The following is a 12321-nucleotide window of genomic DNA, read 5'->3' on the forward strand; positions in this document are numbered from 1 at the left end:
ATGTCTGCTTCTTTGACAATATAGTCATATAATTCTGGCGCTTCCCACATTATTTCATTGCATGGAAATTATAAGGTATTCATCAAGTTTCCTTAGAAGGAAACTGAATTGGAAGTTCACATAGATATTTCTTTGGCCCTTTAAAAAGCCTATAGCACTGAGGAAAGAAAATCAAAATGAATAGACATAACGGGAGACACAAGCTAGCAGATCAACTATACTTACTCATAAAAAAATAATCAAAGAAATTTTATGATAGGGCCAGCCTCTCACAGCAATATCCTAGCCACTGGTACCCACATCTGTCTTTGTTAGGATTTTATTGCTGTGAAGAGATACTACATAGCATGGGAACTCTTAAAAAGAAAACATTTATTTGAGTTGTCTCACTTAATATTTCAAAGATTCAGTTAATCATCATTATGGGTAGGGCAAGGCAGCCTGCAGGTGAATGTGGTACTGGGGGTTAGTGTCCTTAAATCTTCACTCAGAGCTAACAGGATGTTCACCAACACACTGGCCAGCATCCTGTAAATAAGAAACATCAATGCCTGTCTCTGCCCACATCCAGTGACATACATCTTTTAACTAGAAAAGCCCACTCCCACAATCCCCCATCCCCTAATACTCTTTTAGTAGCATTCACAGACTGTGGACTGAGAGTTGGAGGACTTTCCTTGCATCAGACTAAACCCTGTGAATGTCTGTGATAATTATTTGAATTGATCTGTTCAAGGAACCCTGGCAGTGCAACCAGGAGCTATCCCAGATGCATGAACTGGCTGTTTGTAGTGAGACTAGCTGTGTTTATGACACTTGTTTCAATCTCACAGAAATCAGCTGCCTGGGTCTCCTGAGTACTGGGGTTAAAGGAAAGCACAGCCAAAAACCTGGCTTATAAAGCAGACTTTTGCATTACATAGGTCATGCCATTTTAAAATTCTTTCAGGGTCAGATTACAAGTGAAACTTTGAAGAATTTCAATAGTAATAAGAAACAGCAAGTAAGGCCAGGAAGGCAATTAAATTCTTCAACAGAAAATTAGTATCATAATTATTTAATAGTATATGAGTAACATGAAACAGATGTTCACACTTCACTGACAGGTCTTGGGGTAGAGGTGTGTGAAGATGAGTGAAAGAGGAAAGGCAGAAGAAAGAAAAGATAAAACCTGGGGAAGGGACATCTTGCTTGACTTATGTCTTATTCTAAGTAAGCTTCTTATCAGGAATCTCTTCCAGTTCCCTACTTTCAGGGGGAGATGGAAGAAATGGGAGTTATCTTTCAATTTGACCAGCTCATGCAAAGGCTACTCATGCATTGTATCATAAGGAGAACACAGTGTATCTGAGGAACTTTACTGAATAAGCCCTCAGTGCCCTTGCGACCGATAACCCCAGCTCCATGTGGTGAGAAAAGTAGTGTTCACAAGATATGAAGCAACACCTCCTAAGCATCTTCATTATGCTAAAGGACTGAATCTATTTCATTGTCAATACCTGAGGGTCTAAGTCTAGGTCACCAGGCTGATAATGAATCTCCTAAGCTCATTGATGTGTTTGAGAAGGAGCTATGTTCCTTCTTTATGAGTCAGGACCTAAACAGATGTCTTGCTTGCTCAGTCAACCTCTCAACACAACAGTGTTTACCTTTTCAAACAGTTGTCATCTTGGCTAATCTTGCCCAACTGGCTGAACTATGTGTTTCTAGAAGAAAACTGGACCACCACTGGCACTTACATCAGGAAAGAGAAGCTGCATTTTTATGACAAACAAGATAGTATCATCTTTTCCTCCTAGAAAGCTGGATGATGGCTCTACGAATGAAGGAGTTTTATCACTGAAAATCAGAGGAAATGCTTGGAAAATACATAGTAATGGAAAAAGTAGTCTTCCTAGAAAACTGAATACTTGGAGAGGAACAGAACTAGGAAGTTTGCATTTGTGAGCAATATTGATAGTTGACACATGTTCAGTAGCAGGTTAAAATCAAAAGAAAGCAAAAAGTAATTTCATTTTTCGAAGTTCTCTGCTTGAACAGGCATGGTAGGATAAATCTCTCCATATATGTAGAATGTGGATTTATTATAATGTCTCTTAGGCTGTGGTCCAGGTATTCCAAAAATGGCTGCCAGCAATGGGAATCTGAAGACCACAGCAGTTGTTTAAATCACCAGGGTGCATGTCTCACCTGGTCATCGTTATACTCTTCAAGTACAAAGAAGAAAGCTCTAAAGCTAGTAAAGTTATAAACTTGGTAGTCATAAATAGGGCAAGGAGTAACTGAAGGAGAGCCTACTCATTCAATTCCCTTTATACATGCAGGATACCCCCAGATGGTGAGACTCATATTAAGGTGAATCTAATTCTTCCTTATGTGTTTTATTTTATTATTGTATTTCATTTTTGATTACTATCAGCCTCCTTAGTTCTGATATTAAACATGTGCACTGCCACCAAGTAGTTAAAGATGGATCTCATCATCTAATTCCATGTAAAGCTTCTCTGAGTGCCTGTGACAGTTCTGGAACAAACTCTGCCTGCCTGTCCTGTCTGAAATCCTATATGGGAACCCATTCCAACTTGTCATGGGTACAGAGAGCACAAATAACATCTATTGTCCCTAATATATTACCTTTCCTACCATAGGTTGTCTGGGCCTTTTTTGGTGAATATCTCCTATCTAAAAGCAATATATGTGGGCACATACAGGCTTATAGACACCCTTCAGGCAGGGAATATGTGCAAATATGTGGTTCCTTAAGGCAGATAATATGTGCAGTTATGGAGTGTCTTCAGTATTAGGGGAAGCAATTTCTATTTACTCTTTATACATATTAATAGAACACCTCTGCCATTGCCCCACCATTGGTTGACTAAATTTTGACATATGAATTAAATGGAGCATTCAGTATTCATAGTGAGATATTCACCTTGTCCCAGCCTGTGGCATAGACCACGCCCATTGGGGGGTGGAGACAGGGCCGGATGTGACCCGGGGGAACTGATTTTGAGGAGGATACTGGGAGAGCTCTCTTTCCTGCAGCACAGGAACAGCTTTTTGGGACCGGGAAACTGCTGTAGTTCATCTGTCTATGTTGTAAGTTATGTCTCGCTGAATAAACATCTATTCAGCCTATTTTTTTTCTCCTGATCCTTATCAAACATCAATATCTGGTGTCAGAAGCGGAATCCGGATTTTTACTGGACCTGGTTTTCACCAAGGTGGCAGACTCCGCTCACTTCTCACACCATCCCCAAATGGGCAGGGTTCCTTGAGTAACCAGGTGGACACACCACAGCTTGTGGAATATTTGCCACTGCCCTGCAACTTTACCTCCACCGCAGCCCTGAGAAAGCTCACACTGCTCATCTTTTGCCAATTCCCCACTTTGCATTTGCAGCTGTGGCTCACTTGGCGCCTGCCCAGCTGGTGTGTTTCCTGAGGCCCAAAGGCGCCAGTAAGAGGCAACACCTGTTAGCTCTGTGGTCCTCAGAAATTTGCACAAGGCTCCTTTCACTCATTCGTTTAACAAAATTTTGCTTGCCTTATTTTGTTAAGAGCTATTCTTCAGAGACCAAGATCAGAAGGATTGTCTGCTGCCAGATGTGATTTGGTGGGACACCTCCAGGCATTACCACCACAAGCTGAGTTCAACAACTAAAACCATCAAAGTTCGAGGACAGCAGAATTCCACCTAAGGTAAATACAATATTCTTCACAATTTAAGATGATATATGAGATCAATTGTTCCATACCTAGGGTGGATAATCTTATGATAGAAGATTTTGGAAATTCCTTTACTTCATATATAGAAGGAATTTTAACAGAAGAAAATCATGGATTAACCAATATATACATTTTTTTTTTTTTGTAAAGACAATGGGTATCAACCTGATGAAAAAAAGATTCAGAATATTAGAGATGCAAATAGAGAGCTGACATCTAGAATACAAAACATGGAACATAAAAATTACCAACTAGAAAACAGAATTTGTTCTATGTCAAATGCTTTAATAACCAAAACAGAAACAGTGCACTGCATTAACATGCTGGCAGAAACAGCTAATTCCTGGTTGAACGAAGCTGCTAATAAGGTTAAAAAACTGGAATATCAGATGGAAAGACTAGCAGAATCCATTCCATGTCTGAGGATAATGGAAAGCTATCAGATAGAACATTGTTTCTGGAAGGCAGTTTACATGCCATTCAGATAATACCTAAGAATATTAAAAATAGGGAATCATTTGTAGTTGGAGAAAGCAAGAGCCTTACTGATTCAATGAAGTCTCTAGAAAGTTTTGTGATTCAAGATCAGATACTCAAGGAAACAATGCTGAGTAGATTTCAGGCCTTAGAAGACTGCTGAGCCTTGCCAAGTTAGGGTAAGACAGACTTTTTACCTCCTTGCTTTTGTTGTAGTCTCTCAGGTACTCTTGGCATTAGCAATAATTGGCTGTACCAACCTTGAGGTGAGACCTTGACTATCCAGGTAGCTGTTTCTGTCCTTGCTGAACCATTTGAAGTTGTCCACCCACACTTCCTGCCTACCCTAGTATTGTTATTTTTCTTCCCAGGTCTTTGATGAGTTTGAATATTAAATTATCACAAGTATTATTCTCTCTTCCTAGTTAGATATATTTCTTCGTAGACTTAAGCTTTCCAGCTTTGGACAACACTATTGTAATCCCCATTTTGCCTTAATCCTAGTTCTAGATAGTTATGTCTTAAGTTTATATGTCCTCAATTTTCCTTTTCTTAGAGCACACTTGTTATTCACTGTTTTGTATATAGTTTTTGTATCAAGGCTAAATCATTTCTTTAGACTAAAATGGGGATTTTGGTGAGATCATCACTTTTTTTGCACCTGTGGCATAGACCATGTCAATTGGGGTGGAGACAGAGCAGGAGTTACATGGGGGAACTAAGTTTGAAGAGGAGGCTCAAAGAGCTCTATTGCTTGCAGCACGGGGACAGGAGTACATCTGGAGGCATACTTTGGACCAGGAACAGCTAGTATTCCTATTTCTATATTGTAAGTTATTTCTCCCTGAATCGATTCAGCCTATTTGTTTCTCCTTATCCTTATTAAGCATCAACAAAGGAGAGCTGGTGTACCCAAAAGTTAAAAGTGCAGAGGGTGCAGAGATGCTCAGGGGAAGGCACCACAGTAAGAAGGTACACTCAGGATTTAAATAAATAAATAAATAAGATATTCACTTCAGCCACAAAACCTACTAGTAAGAGTCATTGATAAGAGGAAAAATGAAAAATAGAAAAGGAGAGTGTTGTCAATGTTAAGGATGTTTGACAAAATCAGAGAAAGAGACAAAAGGTAATGTAAAGCAATATAGAGGTTCAAAGAAAATTCGTAAATAGGTCAGAGGAAGATGTAAACTGTTTGCTGTGGGCTCTCATATCTACAAATATAAATTTAAATTTAGTAATATGCATTAAAATTTTGACCATACCAGGTTAATTGCTTAAAAGTTCCATTTATTTCTCTAAAGACAATTATATGTACTTATTGAAAAGTTCTGGATTTTGCCTCCTATATGGCAAGACCAGCCATTTGGGCAAAATATTGTTCTTGCCTGGACTGTTTGGATTTATGCTGTATGGACTGGACATGCAGGACACACAGGAAAGTGACTGCTGATACAAGATGGACATTGTTATATGGTTCCTTCTTCATGGAAGAGTCTGCCAGACAGTCTGAAGGATGTGGAGGAAAGGTACTGACAACCTGACAACACAGGTAGGACACTTTTATATTTCTTGCTTGGCTGAAAAATCTGCCATACATAAACTATGGCCTATAGGCTTAAGATGAAATATTACAGAAGAACATCGGATCTGACCAGGGGAGTTGTCCCTTTCAATTCTAGATTTTATATATTATCCTTCTGTGTTCTTTGAAGGAGTTGAAGACTGATAGTTAAGGTTATAGTATTCCTTGGTTGGGTTTAAAGTGGCATATAGGACTTTATACTCACAAAGATAGGATAGATCATAGAATATTTCCCTTAAATCTTACAAATGTTAATGGACTGGAAAAAAAAATTCTATCTGTGTGATTCCTGTTATAAACCTACGTTTTATTACAAGAATAGATCTAAAACAAAAATGGTTTAAACATTTTTGGGGTCTAATGCTAACAGCCCTCAGATCAAAATTTATCTCTGAGCTCTGGTCATTAAATTCATATGATGAGAAAATCCTTATCAATTCACTCCTGGTTATAATCAAACTAAGTATTAATAATTAATGACAGGGATAAACTTCACTCTGTCACCTATACATGTTCTAAATAATTAAGGTTAAAACAAGTAACTGAAACAAATTTGTCTATTTAGCTATACCTAGACAGACTTCTAATAGTACAGAGATCTGTAGAATAAGGCATTTAAATGTTAACTAAAAAGCAATAATAATATCAGACGTAGAATCACAGATCCTAAAATGACACTAGGCCTCTTAAGAAGATTATGGGACTGCATGAATTGTTATGACACTGACCAGGGAGCAAGATGCTCAAATACAATGTCTGTTGACAGGTTAAACCCAGCTTAGACTTTTTAGAGGCTGCAGGGAACTGAAAAATTGCTTGAACCACCTTGGCCTAGATAAAATAAGGTCAGAAATTTCCATGTTCCTCTTCCACAGAGAAAAGACAAACAAAAAAACAAACAACAACAACAACAAAACTCTCATTATGTACATTGTGAAGAACTTCTGCCCTCAATGCCATAGACAATTAGTTATGGCTAGGAGTATATTGACTGGTCCCTGTTTTTTTTTTTTTTTTTAGTAGATTGGACAGTTAATTAAATATATCCTTCTCAGTTGGCTGGGCTAACCATAACTTTGTCAGCTTGTCAGTATTAGGCAGCCTTAATATGGCTCCTAAATAAATATAAAGACATAAATGTCTAATTTGGACATTTATTTATTAATTATGCATACAGTGTTCAGCCTGCATATATGTCTCAAAGGCATAAGTGCATGCCTGCTGTTTTACAGAAACCTAATATCTACTTTTTCTACAATATGGATTTCAGCACATATTGGTAATGATAATATATCTAAAACTTTTATGTCCTTTTATATAACATAGTTCATATAGGCTTCAGAGGATCAAATGTCATAAAGTTTGGATCCACTGCTTAAAGGACAAAAGGACTGCAGATAAGTACAGCTATTCTGAGGATGGTCTTGCTGACCTTCTTGATCACTAAAGGTAAGGAACTAAGAGTTGCAATTAAATAGATACATTTTAACTTCTGTTCCCAGTTTGAACATGTCTCAGCTGATTTGTGCTTCTGGAAAATGATAATCAGTTGCTGACTAAAGCCTGCTCCTCAATATTGCTCTCCCTGGACTTATGGTGAACCAGTGCAGCCCATGTGAATCTTCAACATTGTCTACAAACCAATGACTGTGATAAGTCTTCCATTTCCTGCATCCCCCTTCCTTTTGTTGGTATTGTCTAGCATTTTAGCCTACTTACAGCTAAGAAAACACAGCAAAATTAAGCATGAAGTAATACAGGCATATCCCTGACACAATAGTGTTTTGATTTTCAAATAGCTGTCACCTGGAGTTCTATAGCCTATAAAGCCTCCTTGAGCAGCTTGTTACTTCTATGTCTACCAGTTTCCTCAACCTCCATGCAAGTAACTCTGACTGCACAAGCAAAAGGTTTGTATTGCTAAAAATCAAGCCAGCTGGGACCTCACTCTATGGGAAATGTAAGGTAGTGGCCTAAAATAGTGAAGTGTTTTTAAAAGTATAAACAGACAGGGAGGCTTGAAACCATTAGTTTCAGTAGACAAGGTTTCCAAAATACAGGCAGTTCATAGAGTACAAATTTAATTTACAAGGTCATCATGGATCTAAGTTAATAGTGTCTGTCATTTGTTTATGCAGGATTGATAAGCACACCTGAAATGTTGGGGGATTTTCTTCTTCCCCTGAGAACAGGTTGTGGGCTCTGTACTCTAATCAGGGATTTATCTACTGGCAGAAATTCTTGTTCTCTTTATTCTTCCAATAAGCCCTAATTTTATACATTTTGGTTATTAATTTTTCCATCACATTCCCTCTTTGCTATGGACATGAGAGGCCCAATTTTTGGGCCTCCAATAGGCAAAAGTGTTCTGGTGATTTTTGGCCTAAAGGTTAGTCATCTTGTACCGTATGTATATGAGTTACCTTTTGATATATTATCTCAACAAGGGGAAAAGCTCATACATTTTTCTTCTGTCAAGAGAGATCCATGTACAGACTGGTCAGAGGTACATTAGGCCTGATGAAAAGTCCTTCACATTTACACTTAGATGACAACCAAAATAAATCATAAAACCTTGAGCTTTTGTCTAAACAGCTGGGAGTCACTGCCCAATAGCTTAAGAGAACTTAATTAAATGTTAAGCTCTGCATTTTTATATTGTAAATTATTTTTCTATCTTTAAGACTTATACGTCTTGGGCTAGAGAGATGGCTCAGAGATTAAGAGTATTTGTTGCTCTTCTAGAAGTCCTGAGTTCAATTCACAGCAACTACTTTGTGTCTCACAAGCATCTATAATGAGATCTGGTACCCTCTTTGGGCATGCAGACATGTATGCAAGCAGAACACTTTATGCATAATTAATAAATAAATGTTCAAAAAAGACATATGTCTTCATATTTTTAGATCCTTTTTAGGAGCCATGTTAATGGTGGCTTTACTGCCAAGCTCACAAAGTTTTGGTTAGCTAAGACATCAATAGTATCAGAGTCCTGAGAAGGATAAATTTTATTTAACTTTTGAATCTATTTAAAAAAATGACAGGGACCATTCATTATATTACTAGCCATAATCAATTGTTTATGGCATTCAGGGGAGAAGTTTTTCACCAAGTACATAATGTTAGAGGGTTTATTTATTTATTCTTTTTTGTTTTTTTGTTTTTTGTTTTTTCTCTGTGGAACTTTGACTTGGAAATGTCTCACCTTATTTTGTCTAGGTAAAGATGGTGCAGACAATTTTCCAGTACCCTGTAGCCTCTACACAGTTTGAGCTGGGTCCTGTCTTGCAGCAGGCATTGTATTTGAACATCTTGCTCCCTGTTCAGTGTCATCACAATCTATGCTGCCCCATAGTCATCTTTAGAGACCTTGGGTCATTGTTAGGTTCTCTGATTATTTGCCTGATAGTATTACAGTGTTTTAGTTAACATTTAAATGCCTTATTCTACAGGTCTTTGTATTATTCAAAGTCTTTCTAGGTGGATCTGAATAGACAACTTGGCTTTCAGTTACTTGTTTTAACCTTAATTATTTAGAACATGTATTGGAGACAGAGTGATGTTTATTACTGTTATTAATCATTAATACTTAGTTTGACTATAACCAACAGTTAATCTATAAGGATGGCTGGTAACTTGTGTTTCTTAACATTTATAATAGGTTACCAGCTTTTATAAAAGTAGAACTTTGCATTGTCAGTTTTAGCTTTAAAAATACTGATTTTAATTTGAAACTCCTTTTAGGGAAACATAAAACAACTGTGTGACTCAGTTTATCTAAATAACTTACGTTTCCAAATTTAGCAAATGCAAGGATGGATTGCCTTCTGTAACATAAAAAATGAGCATCTCAACTTTTGGTTAGTATATGCACTGTATGGCTGTGATGTTAAATTTTAGACCTTTGATTTAACTACAAACATTAACAATGTAATAGAAGCACAAATACAATGTAACTTTCTGAATTTAAACATTTAGAAACTGTCTTATAAAACAATTAAATATCGTGTAATTTCTTTTTGTAATATCAAATTTAAGCACCCTTTATGTCTTTAAACCCATCATGACATTGGTGACTGTTAAATTTATGTTAATTAACAGTGTTACTAATTGTAACAGTTTAACTAGTTTCAATTTTTAACAGCTTTAGACATAAAACAGTATTAGTGTCATCTACATTAAAAGGTCATCTGATTTTCTGATAATCTGAATTTAATGACCAGTACTCAGAGATAAATTTTGAGCTGAGAGCTGTTAGCATTGGACAGCAAAAATGTTTAAACCATTTTTGTTTTAGCTCTATTCTTGCAATAAACAGGTTTCTAACAGGAAACACGAATAGAAATTTTTGACAAGTACATATATTTTTCTGGAGAGAAATAAATGGCACTTTTCAACAGTCAACCTGGTTTCGTCAAAATTACTAATCTTAAATTTATGTTTGTAGATACGAGAGACCACAGCCAACAGTTTACATCTTCCTCTGACCTATTTACTACTTTTCTTTGAACCTCTGTATCTTTTAACATTACCTGTAGTCTCTTTTTCTGATTTCCTCAGACATCCCTAGTGTAGATAAATCTCTCCTTTTCAGTTTTTCTTTTTTTTTTTTATATCACTGAGTCTTACTCAGAGGTGCATGCCTGAAGTGAAATCTTATTTATTTATTTAATTCCTAACTCTACCTTCTTGCTATGGTGCTTTCCCCTGAACGTCTGTGCACCCTCTGCTCTCTTAACTGTTGCCTCCTTTTACAGATTATGTGGGGTACACCAGCTCTCCTTTTATGTTATCTTTCATTATTATAATTTTATTTTTATCTCCTTTCTACTCTTCTGGATCTTGCCAATCCTTTTTCCTGTTCTACCTTTTATTGCCTAGAGAAGTGGTATCATACTTGTAACACCTGAAGTTCCTTCTGATGTTCTCTGTGCTACTTTGATGAAATGTGTTGACCTATAAATCTCCAGGCCCATTTGAATTGTCTACTACACCACTGTTACCTTATTTTGTTTTCTTTGCTTCAGACTGATTGTACCAAGTCTGCACATAGCCATCACATCTATTTACCATATATTTTGTTAGTTGTATTTTCTTAGTTTACGTAAAAATGTTTACCATATTTTTCTCCCCAAAACCACCTTATCCTCCACCTCACCCCCTCAACCCCCCCACCTGCATGCTTCTTTGTGGTCCCTCCAGTCACAGTCACTGCTACCTGAGGAGAGGAGGGAAGGGCCAGGGGCAGCTTCAGTCATTCACCCCCAAAGATGAGAATTCCTCTTCTTTCTGAATGCCCACCAGCTGTTCCAATGCACCTAGGCCATCAGCAACACAGCATGGCTCCTGGATGATCATGGCTTGGACCTCTGTACCAGGAGGGGCTGGGTGCTATTTACCCTTGTTTTCTGCTTTACCACTAGCCTGGAAGTTCCTGGCCTGAGAATTTTGTTTTTTTGTTTTAATTTCTTATTTTTTTTTCACATGTCGATCCCAGTTCCCTCTCCACACCTCCCTCCATCCCTCCCACTTACACTCTCTGCCCCCTCACATGCACTCTGACCAGCCTGCCCTCCCATCCTCCCACCCCAATTCCACATGTACAGCAATGCCATCCAGGTGGTGTCATGTAGGTCTGTCATGTCATTTGAAGTAGGGACTAGCACTTCTCTCCTGTATCTAGGTTAAGGCAGTATCCCTCCATGGTGAATGTGTCTGCAAGGTTCTTTTGTGCACCAGGAATACATCCTGTTTCCACTGTCTGAGGTCCTTAGTACTGCTCAGTCCTTCTGGCTGAGCCCCATATTCTGGGAAGCCTGAGTAAGTGCCATGCTGGATTGCCAGCTATCAGCTTGGGGCCCGTTAGCTCCTCCTTCTTCAGGTCAGCTGTCTCTATGTTTCTGCCACTTGGTCTTGTCTGCTCCATCTGCATCTGTGTTCTAGTTCGACTCAGTGTTTAGGTATGGGTGTTGCCTTCTCTTTCCAACAGGTACTAGATGAGGGCTCCATGATGATGGATAAGTTAGTTGTTGATCTCACTATCCAGAAAGTGCATTTATTGTAGCCTTTATATGTTTGCTCAAATTGTTAGTTGGCAACAGACTTGTAGGTCTCTAGACCTTTCGTTAGGTACAATTTTCTCTTCAAAACAATAATGTCTCACTCTTTTTGTTCTCTATCACTCTCTCTGTCTCTTTCTCACTCACACTGAGTCTCTCACTTCTGTCTTTTATTCTTACCCTGAGTCAATCTTTTTAGTCACACATTCTTTCCTCTCATCCCCTACGCTTTTTCCTAGTTCTCAACCTATTCAACCCCCACCTCCCATGTGTTCTGGGGGACTTGTCCCTTACACCTTCTGTGAGGAACTTTATATGAATCTCTCAGAATACACTTTGTATCCTAGTTCCTCTGGTGTTCTGAATTATAAGCTGGAGATCCTTTGATCTAGGTGTAAAATTCAATTATGAGTGAGTGCATAGTATGTTCCTCCTTTTGTGACTGGGTTACCTCATTCAGGATGGTTTCTT

The sequence above is a fragment of the Phodopus roborovskii genome, unplaced genomic scaffold, assembly GCF_943737965.1.
Source record: "Phodopus roborovskii unplaced genomic scaffold, PHOROB, whole genome shotgun sequence".
Lineage (NCBI taxonomy): Eukaryota > Metazoa > Chordata > Mammalia > Rodentia > Cricetidae > Phodopus > Phodopus roborovskii.